The sequence below is a fragment of the Cervus elaphus genome, chromosome 21 (genome assembly GCF_910594005.1).
Source record: "Cervus elaphus chromosome 21, mCerEla1.1, whole genome shotgun sequence".
Classification (NCBI taxonomy): domain Eukaryota; kingdom Metazoa; phylum Chordata; class Mammalia; order Artiodactyla; family Cervidae; genus Cervus; species Cervus elaphus.
In genome coordinates, this window is record NC_057835.1 from 63,932,269 (window position 1) to 63,947,118 (window position 14,850).

The 14,850-nt window shown below is 38.8% G+C and overlaps 1 protein-coding gene across 2 annotated transcripts in view; it reads left to right on the top strand.

The window, feature by feature from the left end:
- The window catches only part of NCALD (neurocalcin delta), a 322,563-nt gene that overhangs the window by 137,733 nt on the left and 169,980 nt on the right, over window positions 1-14,850 (top strand). For both annotated transcript variants that reach the window (XM_043879831.1, XM_043879829.1), the window contains exon 4: window positions 8,837-8,923. The gene's annotated coding sequence lies outside the window, so the exon portion shown is untranslated. The remainder of the gene's footprint in view (window positions 1-8,836; window positions 8,924-14,850) is intronic.

The window sequence follows — 14,850 nt, forward strand, 5'->3', positions numbered from 1 at the left end:
CCTCTCCAGGAGCCAAAGTCAAAAGATGGCCAGGATAGTCTGCAATTGGGAGATGGTGAGGCTGAGGAGCGAAGCAGCCTGCAATCTCTTAGCTGCTTTTCCTCTCTGCTGGCAAGAGCAAGGATGCTTGTTTGCTGCACAGGGAGGGAGCCATTTGCAGAGCTGCAGAAGCCTGAGAAAGCTGAGAAAGAGAAGGAACTATTTTGGGGAGAGGGTTGGGTAGTACTGTCTGCCTAAGGAAGCTCCTAGTGCCTCCTCCTCCAAAGCATTAATATCCCCAGCCCCTTTTCCACAGCACTGTCTCTCCCCCTCCTCCTCGCTCCCAACACAAAGGCACAAATGAAATTCCTAAAAGTAGACTACTTCTGCCTAGTTATTTTTAGTGTTTGCTGTTAGTATTTATCAAGCTTTTCAGTGTTAATTTGTCCTCCCACCCATTTCTCTTCCTGCCTCTAGTTGTGGGGCTTGGGATGGAACAGGCATGTATCAGAAGCAGCTGGTGATCTCATAGAACAATCTCCTAGAGAGAGGAGACTATGGGGTTTTAAAATCAGCCTCCATGTAAAGTAATTAGTCCCAACTAATAAAAATAAATGGTAATAATAATAATAATAATAATAATAAAAATTTAAAAATTAAGTCAGCCTCCTTTGCCCCCAACTTGAAGAGAAGAAAGAAAGATCCGGATTCCATTAGCTTTGGAGAGCAACATAAGTGCTGATAAAAGTAAACCCATTGAAATGTGTAGGTGGTGCTTAGCTAGGTCAAGAGCACCAGTCAAGGAGCTGGGTCAGGGAACCCACACATGCATGAAATGTCATAATGCAAGCAAAAGTGGATAAGAGGCCAGGTAAACAAGCAGATGCCAGAGGAAAAGTATGCCAGAGGAGAGAAAAGCATAAAAATCCACACAGAGTGTAGGATCTGAGGGAGCTGAAGACTGAAGTAACATGAGGTGGGGTTGGACTGAAAAGGTCAGAAGAAAACTTCAGAGCTCTGGCAAATACTGCTGAAATACTGCTTGTTCCTACCTCAGCTGCCTGTCCTGTCTCCTGGAGGTAGTCATGCCCAGAACAGCTACTTTGCTCTGGAGAGAAAACCCCAGAGCATGTTCTAACAGAGGGCTATTGAATGAAAGCAAGACCCCTTACCTACTGATCAAAGTGTTCACTACTTAGGAAGTGGAAGACAGCTGTTTCCTTTTGCAACTTCAAAAAAACAATTTTTGGGGGGCTTGATTTTTTCTGTTCTTTTTGAAACTTTATTATCATTTTCCAGTTTCCTAGAAACTGAAAAATGTAATAAATGAAGTAAAAAAAATTAAATTCATGGGCTTAACAGTAGACTGGAAGGGACAGAGGAAAGAGTCAGTGAATTTACAGATAAAATGTTGGAAATTATTTGGGGGGAACCCCCCCAAACAGAAAATTATTCAGCAAATGTACCATCAGAACCTGGAAGGAGAGAAAGAGAACAAGGCTAAAAATGTATTTTTTTAGGCTGAAAGTTTGCTCAATTTGGCAGAAAACACAGACCTATAGTGTCAAGAAGTTGAGTGAAATCCCACCAAGATTAACCCAAAGAAATCAACACTGAGATATTATAGCCAAACTTCTGAAAAATAAAGTCAAAGAAAAGATCTTGAAAATAGCGAGAGAGAAATGGAATCTTATCTATCGGGGGAAACAATTAGAAGGACAGTGGATTTGTCTTTAGAAATTATGAAGGCCAGAAGGAAGTGGCAGAATATTTTTCAAATGCTGAAAGAGAACTGTCAATCCAGAATTCTATATCCAGTGAAAATATCCTTCAGAAATGAAGAGGAAATTAAAACAGTCTTAGTTGAAGAAAAGTATAGAAATTTGTCACCAACAGGCTTATCTTTAAAAAATAGCTAAAGAAAATTCTCCAAACAAAGAGGAAGTGATAAAAGAGGGTCTCTTGGAATAAGAAGAAGGAAGAAAAAATAATACAAAGAATAAAAATAGGAATGAGTATAATAAACTTTCCTTCTCTTAAGTTTTTAAAATTAGGTTTGATGATTGAAGCAAAAATTATAACACTGCCTGATATGATTTTCAATGCAAGGAGATTTTTTTAAAAAATTATTTTAGAAAGAGGGAGAGTAAAGGGATGTAGAGGGAGGTAAGAGGTTTACTTGAACTGATATAACATCAACAATAATGCATTGTTCACTTATGTATATTTAATGTAATATGGAGAGCAATTTGTGTGTGTGTGTATGTGAATTTTATTTAAAATGCATTGGTTAGACTGGAGTGAAAATGGAACTGGGAAGGCAGTAGAAAGGGAAAGGTTAAAAGGCTTTTTTCCTCTTTTATGCTGGTATCTTAATTTCCTTGTTATATATCCATTTATCTTTTCTTTTTTTAATTTATTTTTAATTGGTGGATAATTGTTTTATAATGCTGTGTTGGCTTCTTCTGTACAACAACATGGATCAGCCAGAAGTATACATACCTCCCTTCCCTCCTGAACCTCTCTCCCACCCCTCTTGGTTGTCACAGAGCCCCAGGTTAAGCTGCCTGTGTTATACAGAAACTTCCCACTAGTTATCTGTTCAGCATATGGTAATGTATATGCTTCCATGCTACTCTCTCAGTTCGTCCCACCCTCTTCTTCCCCCACTGTGTCCACAAATCTTTTGGAGAGCAGCTATTAAATAAGCTATACAAAGAGTTATACTGAAAGAAACACTATGGTTGGAACTCTGGAAAATGTCCAAGTATCCACAATAATATTGGAAAATGAAAATAAAGAAAAAGAAAATAGAGAACAAACAGAAAACAAAAAATATAATGACATACTTTAGCTCAAGAATATCATTGAATATAGATAGTCTAAATAAATAATTTATTAGATGGAGATTAACACAGTTGACTAAAAAAAAGACTCAATTGTATGATATCTACAAGAAACTACCTTCAAATATAATAGTATAGAGGGTGAAAGTAAAATGATGGATATACCCTGCAAACATTAATCAAAAGAAAGAAGGAGTGATTATACTAAAATCAGATAAAGAAGATTTCAAAGCAAAGAAAATGACCAAGGACAGAGAGAGACATTACACAATGACAAAAGAGTCAAAATGACAGCAAAGATACATATTTTGTATGCAAATCCTAAACGTGTGCCAAACAACAGAACAAAATATGTAAAACAAAATTGCAAAAGCTGCTAGAACAGACAAATCCACAATTAGAATTGGAAGCCTCAATATACCCCTCTCAGCAATTAATAGAACAAATAGAAAACTAGCAGTCATGGAGATGAACACAACACTACCAATCAACTAGGTCTAATTTACATTTATAGAATCTAATCAACAACAGCAGAAAAGATGCTCTTTTCAAGCACCACAAAATATATGCCAAGATACACCATAAACCATAAAACAAACTTCAACAAATTTTAAAAACTAAGAGTGAAGAGTGTATTATTCTCTGAAAACAGTGGAATCAAAATGGAAATCAGTAACAGAGAGATGACAGGAAATTCTCTAAACAATGAGGAAAAAACCCCAACAAATTTCCAAGTAATCTGTGGGTCAAAGAGGAAATAGCAAAGAAATTTAAAAGCAAATACATTTGAAGTAAATGAAAATACAGTATATCAAAATTTGTGAGACTCAGCTAAAGCAGTTCTGAGAAGAAATCTATAGCACTAAATATTTACTTTAAAAAGAGGAAAGTCTCAAATCAGTACTCTAAGCTACCATTTCCAGAAATGAATTTTTTAAAGAAACTATAGGGGGAAAAAAGCAAAATGAACCCAAAACAAGCAAGATAAAACCAGAAATCAATGAAACTGAAAAGGGAAAAATAATAAGGAAAATATATCAAGCAAAAAACTGCTTCTTTGAAAAGGATGGCAAAATTGATCAATCTTTAGCAACACTATCAGAGAAAGAGAAGACACATTACCAGTATGCATGCTTGTGCGCTCAGTCATGTCCAGTTGTTTGCAACCCCATTGCAGCCCGCCAGGCTCTGCTGTCCATGGAATTCTCCAGGCAAGAATGCTGGAGTGGGTTGCCATTTTCTCCTTCAGGTGATCTTCCCAATCCATGGATAGAATCCTCTGAGTCTCCAGTGTCTCCTGCATTGGCAGGCAGATTCTTTACCACTGTACCATCTGGGAAGCCCCAAATTACCAATATCTGGTATCAAAAAGGAGATATCACCATAGACCTCCTGACATCGAAAGAATAGTAAAAGAATATTTCAGACAAATAAGTCTACACATACAAGTTTCATAACTTAGGTAAAATGGACCAATTCCTGAAATGCACAATCGCAAATTGTTACACAGTAGAAGATAGATAATTTAAATAGCCTTATAACTAAGGAAATTGAATTAGTTTAGAAACAGAAAGCTCCAGAAGATTTCACTGGAAAAAGTCTACCAAATATTTAAAGAACAAACATTAATTCTATAAATCTCTTCCAGAAAATGTCAGAGAAGGGAACACTTCTCAATTCATTATAAGAACAATTCTAATAAGTAAACTTGAAAAAAGACAGTACAACAAGACAACTAGAGACTAATGACTCTCATGAAGATGGATGCAAAATCCCTTAACAAAATATTGGCAAATAGCATTCAGCAGTATATAAAAATAATTACATATTGTGATCAAGTGATGTTTATTCTAGCAATGTAAAGATCATTCAGTATGAAAAGCAGTCAATGTAATCTACATTATAAACAGTCTTAAGAAAAAGTGTCACAATTACAACAAATGAAGCAGAAAAATCATTTGACAATATTCAGCACCCATTCATGATAAAAAAAAAGAAAATCTTTCAGAAAAATTTGAATAGAAGGAAACTTTCTAAAATTGATTTTTTTTAAATCTATGAAACACTTGCAGCTAACAGCACACTTAACAGTGGAAGACTAAATCCTTTTCTCCTAAGATTAGGAGCAAGGTAAGAATGCCCTCTTTCACAGCTCCTAATCAACATAGTACTAGAAGTTCTAAACAATGCGATAAAGAAAGAAGAGAAAATAAAAGTCTGATCAGAAAGGAAGAAAGAAAACCATTCATTCACCATTCATATTATTCTCTTCTGGGATCGTATGTCAGATCTGTTGATCATTTTCCTATTGTATTGTCTTTTTCTTACTGCTTTGTAACATGTCTTTATATAATCTGAATACTGGTCTTTTGTTGTTTTCATGTGTTGCAAACTTGTCTCATATACTGGCATGTCTTCTGCTTTCTTTATTATACCTTTAGATAAACAGAAAATCTTGATAGTAGAGCAGGCAAATTTATCAGTCTGTCCTTTGGTGATTAGCTCTTTTGTGCCTTAAGAACTCTTTCCCCGTTTGGAGGTCAGAAAGATGTTCTCCCGTATTTTCTTCTACAAGTTTTAACACTTTGCTTTTCACAGCTAAATCCTTAATCCCTCTGGAATTGATCTTTAAGTGTGGCTCCTCCTTGACTTTTGGCTCGGTAAATTATTCCAACCTTCGTGAGAGCTCTGTTATCTTTTAGTTCCAACTTCCTAGCCATGCTGGTTCTGATGCTCTGTCTCTAAAAATTGTGTGGGCTTTTTTTTTTTGGCAAGCCTTGTAATTTTTTCTTGATAGCCAGACATGTTGTAGTGAGTAAAAGAAACTGCTGTAGATAGATTTTCAGTAATGTGGTCATGAGTTTTCAGGAAAAAGAAGTATTCTATGCATCCTATGATTAGGTCTCAGTGTATTGGTGAGCCTGTGCCTTTAGACTGCGATCTTCATGAGTGTTTCTCAGCTTTTTCTCCTCACGTAGGTCGTACAGGATGGCTAGAGTGGGTTGCAATCAAGTAGTCCCTTCTCCCATAGTGGACGCCTGGAGGAGCCTGAAGCTGAGTATTTCCCTTCTCCAGGTCAGTTGGGCTCTGAGGATGCACTCGCAGGCTAGACTCTGGTTAACTAGTTTCCCCTGAGGGCAAGAACGGAGTGCTCTGGAATATTTCAAAATACTCTTTTCCCCGCTCTATTCCAGAAGCCCGAGCAGACTTTTCTCTTGTATTTACTGTGGGAATCTGGTAGAGCTCCTTGAAGTAAATCTCACAGCATTGTAAGGACTGCCCTCCATCATGACTGTGTCCCCCTGGAGTGTTGAACTCTCAGAGCTGTCCTCATGGAGACTCCAGCAGTTGGTCAGTTACAGTTTAGGTTTTCCCTTCCTGGTACGGGGCTTCCTGTGGCGATTTCTGCTGGCAAGTCTCTGAGACTTCCTGTATTCCCCTGCTGGTCTCTCCAGTCTTGGGTGCAGTGGTTTATGAATCCAAGAAGAGTTGTTGATTTCTATTTGTTGTTAAGAGAGAGCGGTGACTTCCGAGCTCCTTATACGTGGAGCCAGACACCAGAACGCTTCCGTTGTTTGTTAATAACTAAGTCAGTGAGAAAGTCTAGGGGAAAAACTCATCCATGGCTAAATCTGGGAGGATGGTCACCTCTCCCTTAGGTAGTCTTGAAAGAAATTTTGGTCAAATGACCCTAGACTTGTTTTTCTGCAGCCAAGGCATTCTCGTCTTAGAAATTTTGCAAGTGCTTGAGTGTTACATGTTAAAAAGCTAAAGAAATCAAAAACAGAAGGATGGTGAGAGAATCCCCTCTTGGCATCATAGCTATGACTCAAATCATTTAAATGAGCTATTTGTTAAAAAGAAACCATAAATTTAAAATGCCTGTTTGTACAGTATTCAGAGTATTGATTCTGCTTATGGAGAGGCAACACAGAGAGTCAAGAAACCTGAGGTTAAGCCTTGATCTGTCACAACCAGATTGTTAAGCCTTTTTGTATAAGGTGTATGTTTAGCTGCACGGAACAAGAATCGTTCTGTGGTGGCTTAACAATATAGAGGTTTTTCTCATCTAATAGCCCAGGAGGAGGCAGACAAGGCCCAGTATAGTGGCTTCTCCTTTCAATTTAGTCTTCCCAGCATGTGGTATACTTGTCACTCCATGGCTGCAAGATATGACTCCACCTCTGGCATTTTATTGGTGTTTCAGGCATTGGAAGGGGAAGGGCGAAAAGCAATCACCAGAGCCCGTTAATAGAGCTGTTCCAGACACTCTACCTAGTACCTTCAGCCTACACGTCCAGGGCCCAAAGTGTTCCACCTGCCCATCCTTAGCTGTAGTTTAAACAGGGCAAGTTGCTGCCCTGAGCAAAATCAAGTTCCGGTTAGAACAAAGAGTAGGCTGGGTGTTGGAGAGTCAAGAGCAGTATCTACCCTGCTCTCTAAGCTCCTGCCAAGGTTATCTATCTACCTAGCAGAGATGTTTGAATAACAAGGTGGAAGATCGTATGCAAGCACACTTTATACAGTATTTATGTGTTTCATAAACAAAGTGGAAAAATTCTGAACTATTTTCTTAGCAAACATAAAAACATAATGTTAATAGAAAATCTTACTAAATGCAAAGACTTGGGTAATCAATATCTCTTGAACCTCAGCTCATTCTCTTTCAGATATCTTTAGATAACCCATGATCCAGTATTTTCATAGATACACATCCTCAAATACCAGTCTTTGGATTATTGCCAAACATTGTCAGGGTGGACATTTGTTGATTTCCTCCAATATTCCTTTCCCCCTTGTCCCTTTCTCTTGGTAACCTGAATGCCCTTCCATGTGATTTTTCTCTGGGTTTCCCAGGTGGAACCACTGGTAAAGAACCTGCCTGTCAATGCAGGAGACTCAAGAGACTCAGGGGAAGATCCCCTGGAGTAGGATGGCTACCCACTCCAGTATTCTTGCTTGGAAAATTCCATGGACAGAAGAGTCTGGCCGGCTACAGTCCATGGGGTCAAAAAGAGTCAGACATGACTGAGTGACTGAGAGAGAGAGAGAGAGAGAAGCTGTCACCTCTCACAAGGATAAGGCTTGATTAAAGCCATTCAGCAAAGTACAGTGACTGATTCAGTGATGGGCAATCAGAATGACTTCAGAGCTTGAGACTGGCAGCACGCTAACACTGCCCTCTTGGAAGATGGATGTGTGATCTTGAACTGCTGAAGTTATTTGTTTGCACCAAGAGGAAAGGCAGACAGAAGGTGAAGTAACTCTACAGAAAATACCATGCTAACAGACTTGCAGAGAATCAAGAGATATACATAGTGAAACTCTGTTTTCCTAAAACCAGCCCTACATCCAGGTTTTTCTTCCCCAACTCAAAAAACCAAAATATTTTCTTGTCTTGTTATTTATTTGTTTAAGTGATTTTGAGCTGGATTTTCTGTTATGTGTAGACAAAAGATTCCTAAATGACAGTTTCCATATATATTCCAGGAAAAAAGAACTCTGTGGAAAATTATATATATTATTTTAATATGCTTATTGTTTTAAATAATCTATATTTAAATAATATATTGCTTAATGTTTTATATATGTATACTTATATATACACATATATGTGTTGATAGGTATATATTTATAAATATTATATATATATATATATTCTGAAATTTATAGTCCTTCCAGGATTAAGGTCGTAAGGCCTGAATGTTACTAGAATGCTTGTAATAAATTGCCCGCATGGCATCTGTCTAAAGGATTTTAAACTCTGCAATAGAAGGATCTGAGTATTTCTCTTTTAGGGACATATCATGTCTGTGGTACAAGACTCTCCACTGAGTACTTTGAGAAAAGACCAATTAGGCTGAGGTCTGTCAGTGTTCTTGTAGGTGTGTTTCCTGTTTCCTGTTTGCAAAGGCAACTACAGAAGAAGTAAAAGTAACAGCCTTACATAAACCACTTACTGAGCTGTCAAGCGTTTAAGTAAATTATTCATTAATTATGAGTGATCTCAGTTGCAGGGCCAGAGAACTGCCGGCGATCAATCTGTCCTTACAGCTGTGGAAGGCTCTGAGACCCAGGACGCCGTGTGACTGCATATTGTGAGTTACTTTTTTAACCTCTCAAATGCCTGGGTTTTGAACTGTGTAAATTATGATTCAGAACGCAAAGATGTTGCATCCTGGTTAAGTTGTTGTGTGTTAAATGTTTTTGGTATTTGGTAAATAGGAAATGCTAGCTTATATCTGCCATTAAAGCTTTGTCATGAAGTACGCATTTCCACTTTTAACTCTAGATAAATTTCTGTTACCAAAAACTATTCTACCGTTTTACTTTTAAAAAATTCTTTTCTGTAGTGACTCTGATTAAGTAGAAATTTACTTAATTAAAAAACAAACAAACAAACAAGTAGGAGAAGGGGTAATGAAATAAAAAACCTGACTTGCTTCCTGGAGAAAAGGACAATAAATATGTGCCCCTCCTTACTTTCCATATCTATCATTTAGTACGAAAGATTGAAGAAGATATTGTGCAGCAAATAGATGGAACATTTTTTAATTCAGAAAAGATTCTTTTGAAATTCTATTTTAGTATAACGAGGGCAGCAGTGCCCATAATCCTGAGTTTCCTGTTAAGATAGGAATACTATTACTTTCCTATTTAGTTGGTGTGGGTCTCAAAAGCCATCTCATTGAATGTTTAGGAAATTGGCTTTTCAGGAAGGGAAATCTATTGATTTATGAATTTCTTGGACAATTTTCAAAATATGTTAATTGCTCCAGATGTGAGCCAGCCAAGGTTTGTAGACAAGGTAATTTGGCTTAAGCCCTGGTAATACTTTCTGTAACTGTTTGTGAAGAAGGCATGAATACTTACTTGGCCAAATAGCTCTGTATGAAGACCAAATGGTAAAAATACTAAAGTGAACGTGGGCCAGAACAGAACCTTAGTTTGTATTTTGCTTATATTTCAGGGAAGGGAGATAAGTCAATATAAAATGAAACTTATATGTACTTAGCTCTTTTTCATCCCGCTTCCTTCATCCCCCATTAACTCTCTATGATTTAATTAATAGATGAGTAACATAGATCATCTGGATATAATGAGAAAGTGAAAGTGAAAAGCCTTTCACTTTCAATTTGTATTCCAAATTGAATAAAGCCAGTTCTTTTAATGAAAGACAGTAATAAAATATTTGAAGTCAAGCTAGTCAATATCTATTATTTTTTTTCTCATAACATTGATAACTAAGCCTCAATGTCAACACATTTCTCCTGAAGGCCAGGAAAGAATTATGCATTTAAGTTGGCAGTAATCAGGTGGCTTGAGATACTCTGAAGTACTTATGGATCACAACCCTAAACATGGCAGTACCCATTGCATTAATTCCTCGGATCTTTGTGATATCAAACTAAAGAATAGTAGAGAAATGTGTATTCTTGCCCCCAAAGACAGTAAAGCATGCATATGATCCAACATAAGGACCCTTCCCCTTAATGTGAAGGTGTGGAGAATCAATATGTCTGCTATTGGCCCTTCTCAAGCATCCAAGTCTCTCTCTCGTTTTTAAAAAATTTATTTATTTACTTATTTATGGCTGCACTGGGTCTTGGTTGCAGTGCTGGGGCTTTCTCTAATTGCAGCAAGTAGGGGTTCCTCTTTGGCTGTGGCGCATGGGCTTCTCATTGCAGTGGCTTCTCTTGTTGTGGAGCATGGTCTCTAGAGCTCCGGCTCAAGAGTTATGATACATGGGCTTAGTTGCCCCGTGGCATGTGGAATCTTCCCGGATCAGGGATCGAACTTGTGTCCTCTGCATTGCAAGGAGGATTCTTAACCACTGCACTGCCAGGGAAGTCCAAGTCTCTCTTCTGGGTCTGTGATCTTAGGGCCAGGTGATTTCTCACTGCACATTTCCTTCTTGAAAGGGCTAGTCACTCAGTCATGTCCAACTCTTTGTGACCCCATCGACTGTAGCCAGCAGGCTCCTCTGTCCATGAAATTCTCCAGACGAGAATACTGGAGTGGGTTGCCATTCCCTTCTCCAGAAGATCTTCCTGACCCAGGAATCGAACCCAGGTCTCCTGCATTGCAGGCAGATTCTTTACCATCTGAGCCACCAGGGAAGCCCTTTCCTTCTTGACTGATCCTCAAATATACTCTACTCCATCTCGGATTTTTGCCGAACAACGAGAGGCTGAGTGTGTGCCAGAGGTTTGAGGCATCTGCCAGACCCAAAGGAGGAGGATTTGAATAAGAAACTAACTGGAAAGTTCTTGAGGCAGTGAAGGAACCACTTCCCGCTCAACTACTGTTGGCTTGAGAGAAGGCAAGGCAAGGGTGAGGATGACCCTTGAACAGAGATTGAACTTTCTAGGCTTTCCGAAAGAATGGCCTAAAGTAGCAAACACTGCCCCAATTTCCTGGGGTTTCTGGAATTTTGTTCAAGAATTCCAGACTCTTGTAAAAGTCACCTAGTGACAGAGTTCCTGACAACAGTAGATAGGAAAGATAAATGTAAAAAACTGTCTGAAAGTGAAGCATATGAATAGACTCTAGGTTTACAGTCATTTTTGATTTGCTGTTGTCTGGGTATCTCTCTTTATCTCCCTTAGCTAGAATTATTTTGTCTGGATCCCCAAGAAGTTCATACTCTTCCCCAAGGCTTCCTATATGACTAACTTCTCAGTTACATGGATTTTTATTTTTCTACAGTTTTCTGCACTAAAGACCTCTTTTCTCTTCCTCTTAAAAAATGGTATTTTAATCCTCTTAGCCTAGGAGCTTACTACTTTTTATTTTCAATGTCTCAGAAATCCTCTTTTATTAAAAAAAAAAAACCTACTTCATCAATAGCATATCTTTTGTTCAGGAGTAGTAATGGGGAGAGATTATCTCAGAGCTGAGAGCACAGAATACCACATATCTAGGGGATAATTAAAGTATCCATCCAGATGTTTTCAAATAGAGACAAATACTGATCATTCAGATAATTGATTCCCTGCAATGACTTTCCATTCAGTCATGTTTTTAAGGCAAAAACATCTGATAAAGTCAATGCTTTTTTTTTTTTAAGAAAAAAGAATAGAGTGTAGATGACTTCTCGGCAATTTTGCAGTAAGTTCTTTGAGTATCATGTAGACTTCGGAGAATGTTGTTTGTAGTAGATAACTGATGATTCCAATTAACCAAGAAGTACAGGTGGCGCTAGTGGTAAAGAACATGCCTGCAATGCAGGAGATGTAAGAGACTTTGGTTCAATCCCTGGGTCAGGAGATCCCCTGGAGCAGGGCATGGCAACCCACTCCAGTATTCTTGCCTGGAGAATCCCATGGACAGAGGAGCCTGGCAGGCTACAGTCCATAGGATCTCAGAGTTGAACACGACAGAAGCAACTTAGAACGCACATATGCACGGATTAAGCATCTACTAACTTGAGCCCTGGGCTTCCCTGGTAGCTCAGATGGTAAAGCGTCTGCCTACAATGCGGGAGACCTGCGTTCGATCCCTGGGTCAGGAAGATCCCCTGGAGAAGGAAATAGCAACCCACTCCAGTGTTCTTGCCTGGAAAATCCCGTGGACTGAGGAGCCTGGTAGGCTACAGTCCATGGGGTTGCAAAGAGTCGGACACGACTGAGCGACTTCACCTCATCTGGGCCCTAGTGGAGAATGATATAGTATAACATAACTCATATATTTAATAAGAGATCATGCTCCTAGAAACCTAATTCATTTACCCATTCAGTAAATGTTGAGTGCTTGCTGTATTTTAATAATAGGCATTGTGTTAAATGATGAGGATTTGAATGGGGAACAAGGCAGGGATGGTTTCTGTCTCCAGCTGAGTGGTGTGGGGATGTTAATCAAATAATTATGGAAATATTCTTTACAAATGTAATCAATACCATGATGGGGGGAAAAGCACAAAGAAACATGGGCAATCAAGACTATAAAATAGAGGCACCACATCTAGTTGAAATGGTGATAGGGAAGGCTTCCCTGAAGAAATCTGAAGAGGTTGGCAGTGGGGAGGAGGGTATTCTAGGCCAAGGCCCTGAGGTAGGAGGGAGCTTGGAGCTTACTGGGAACTGAACCAAGGTCAGTGTTGCTAGAGAGCAGAGGGAGCAAGGTGTGAGGGAAAGCAGAGAGGTGGCAGGGGCAGATCATGAAAGACTTGGTAGAGAATGAATGAATGCATGCACAGACAAATGAACATACCATGAATTAGCCCTGTTGTCTCGTGTCATTAGAGTGAAAATAAAAAGGAGTTTGCAACTGTATAATGACTCTGCTCTTTGGGAGAAGGTATTCATTGATTCATTCACCCATTCGGCCAGTAAACACAAGACAAAATTCCGTGTTCACATGGATCTTAAATTCTAGTTGAACAAGCAGACAACATGCCAGGAAGCAAATATGTAGGTTTTATAGTGATGTTTTGTCTATGAATAAATGGTGTAGGTGGTCTTTAGATGGAACTTTAAAAATCATTTCAAATATATATTGAATTGCGTCTATGTATGGTTATTCCCCTGTTTAGTTAAATAAAGTTATGTCCTCTGGCAGAGCTCGGACCGTGCTCAGCACAGGTGTCCTTCACAGTACTCAATTCACAGTCAAAGACTTTGGAGAAATTCCAAGAAAATAAAATAAGAGAAGGAGGGCTTCCCTGGTGGCTCAGTAGTAAAGAATCAGTCTGCCAATGCAGGAGATATGGATTCAATCTCTGGTCTTTAGGAAGATCTCACACACTGTGGAGTAACTAAGTCTGTGCATCACAGCTACTGAGCCTGAGCTCTAGATTCCAGGAGCCACAGCTACTGAAGCCGGAGTGCCTTAGAGCCTGTGCTCCGCAACAAGAGAAACCACTGCAGTGAGAAGCCCAAGCACTGCAACTAGAGAGTGGCCCACACAGCAGTGAAGAGCCTGCACAGCCAAAAATAAATAAATAAAAATTAAAGACACCTCTGACTTAAAAAAAAAAATAAGAGAGGGAAGCTGAGAGATTTGTATTTGCTCTTGTTTCTGAGAAGCTAGTGATAGCACTGGCCACAGGCACCTTACCACCTCTTCCTGGAGTGGTAGGGGCAGGAGGAGGGGAACAAGGAAAAGATTTAAATAAAAATAACTGAATTGACACCAATGGGAAGGGATTTAAGAGGGAGAGTACTCCAGAGTCTATTTCTTTTTACAAAAAGAGAGCAACATATATCTTATTATACACTCAAAATACTTTGTAGATTTTGCACACATTATCTCAATAAAAGGTTCACAACATAAAATCAACGTACACATTTAAGGAGAGATGGTTCTTTGCCACATTCCTCAAAGCTGTTATTTAACTGATAGTGCATGTTACAATCATCAGTGACTTACATTCAGAAAATAATACTTTCCTGGAACCTTGTTTGCATTTTCAGTCATGCCTGTCTTTTCTGCTTGAAGATTTCCATGTGGTACTATTTGCATATCTGCATATAAATTATTACCATTGATGGAATTAATAAACCAGAGCACCGGTGGGGTCACCTTCAGGTCTTGCTTGCCAAGTAGTTCATGGATCAAAGGGAGGCATAATGCGTATCTGTTTTAATTTTCAGGAATTTCCTGCTTTCTGATTTCCAGGTTACATGAATCAAAGTGGTTATTTCTATATAAGACATGAGGAATAATAGAAATGTTGTTAGTGTGATCCTTTAGTACAGGATTTCTTAGCTGCAGCACTGTTAACATTTTGGACTAGATAATTCTTTTGTGACGGGCTGTTCTATGTAAGGTAGAAGGATGCTTAGTGGCCTCATGGTGCCAGTAGTATCTCCCAAGTATGACAACCACCTCTAGACATTGCCAGATGTCTTCTTGGGGGAGCAAAATCACTCTCATTGAGAGCCACTTCTTCGGTACATCATCATCAGGGGCTTGCAGTGCTGTTTTAGCTTTGTGTTGTATTGCAAACACATCCAACTCTAAGTGGATAGCTTTCAGTTTAACAGCATGGTTTCTTTCTAATTCTTTAGTTCTTACATCACAA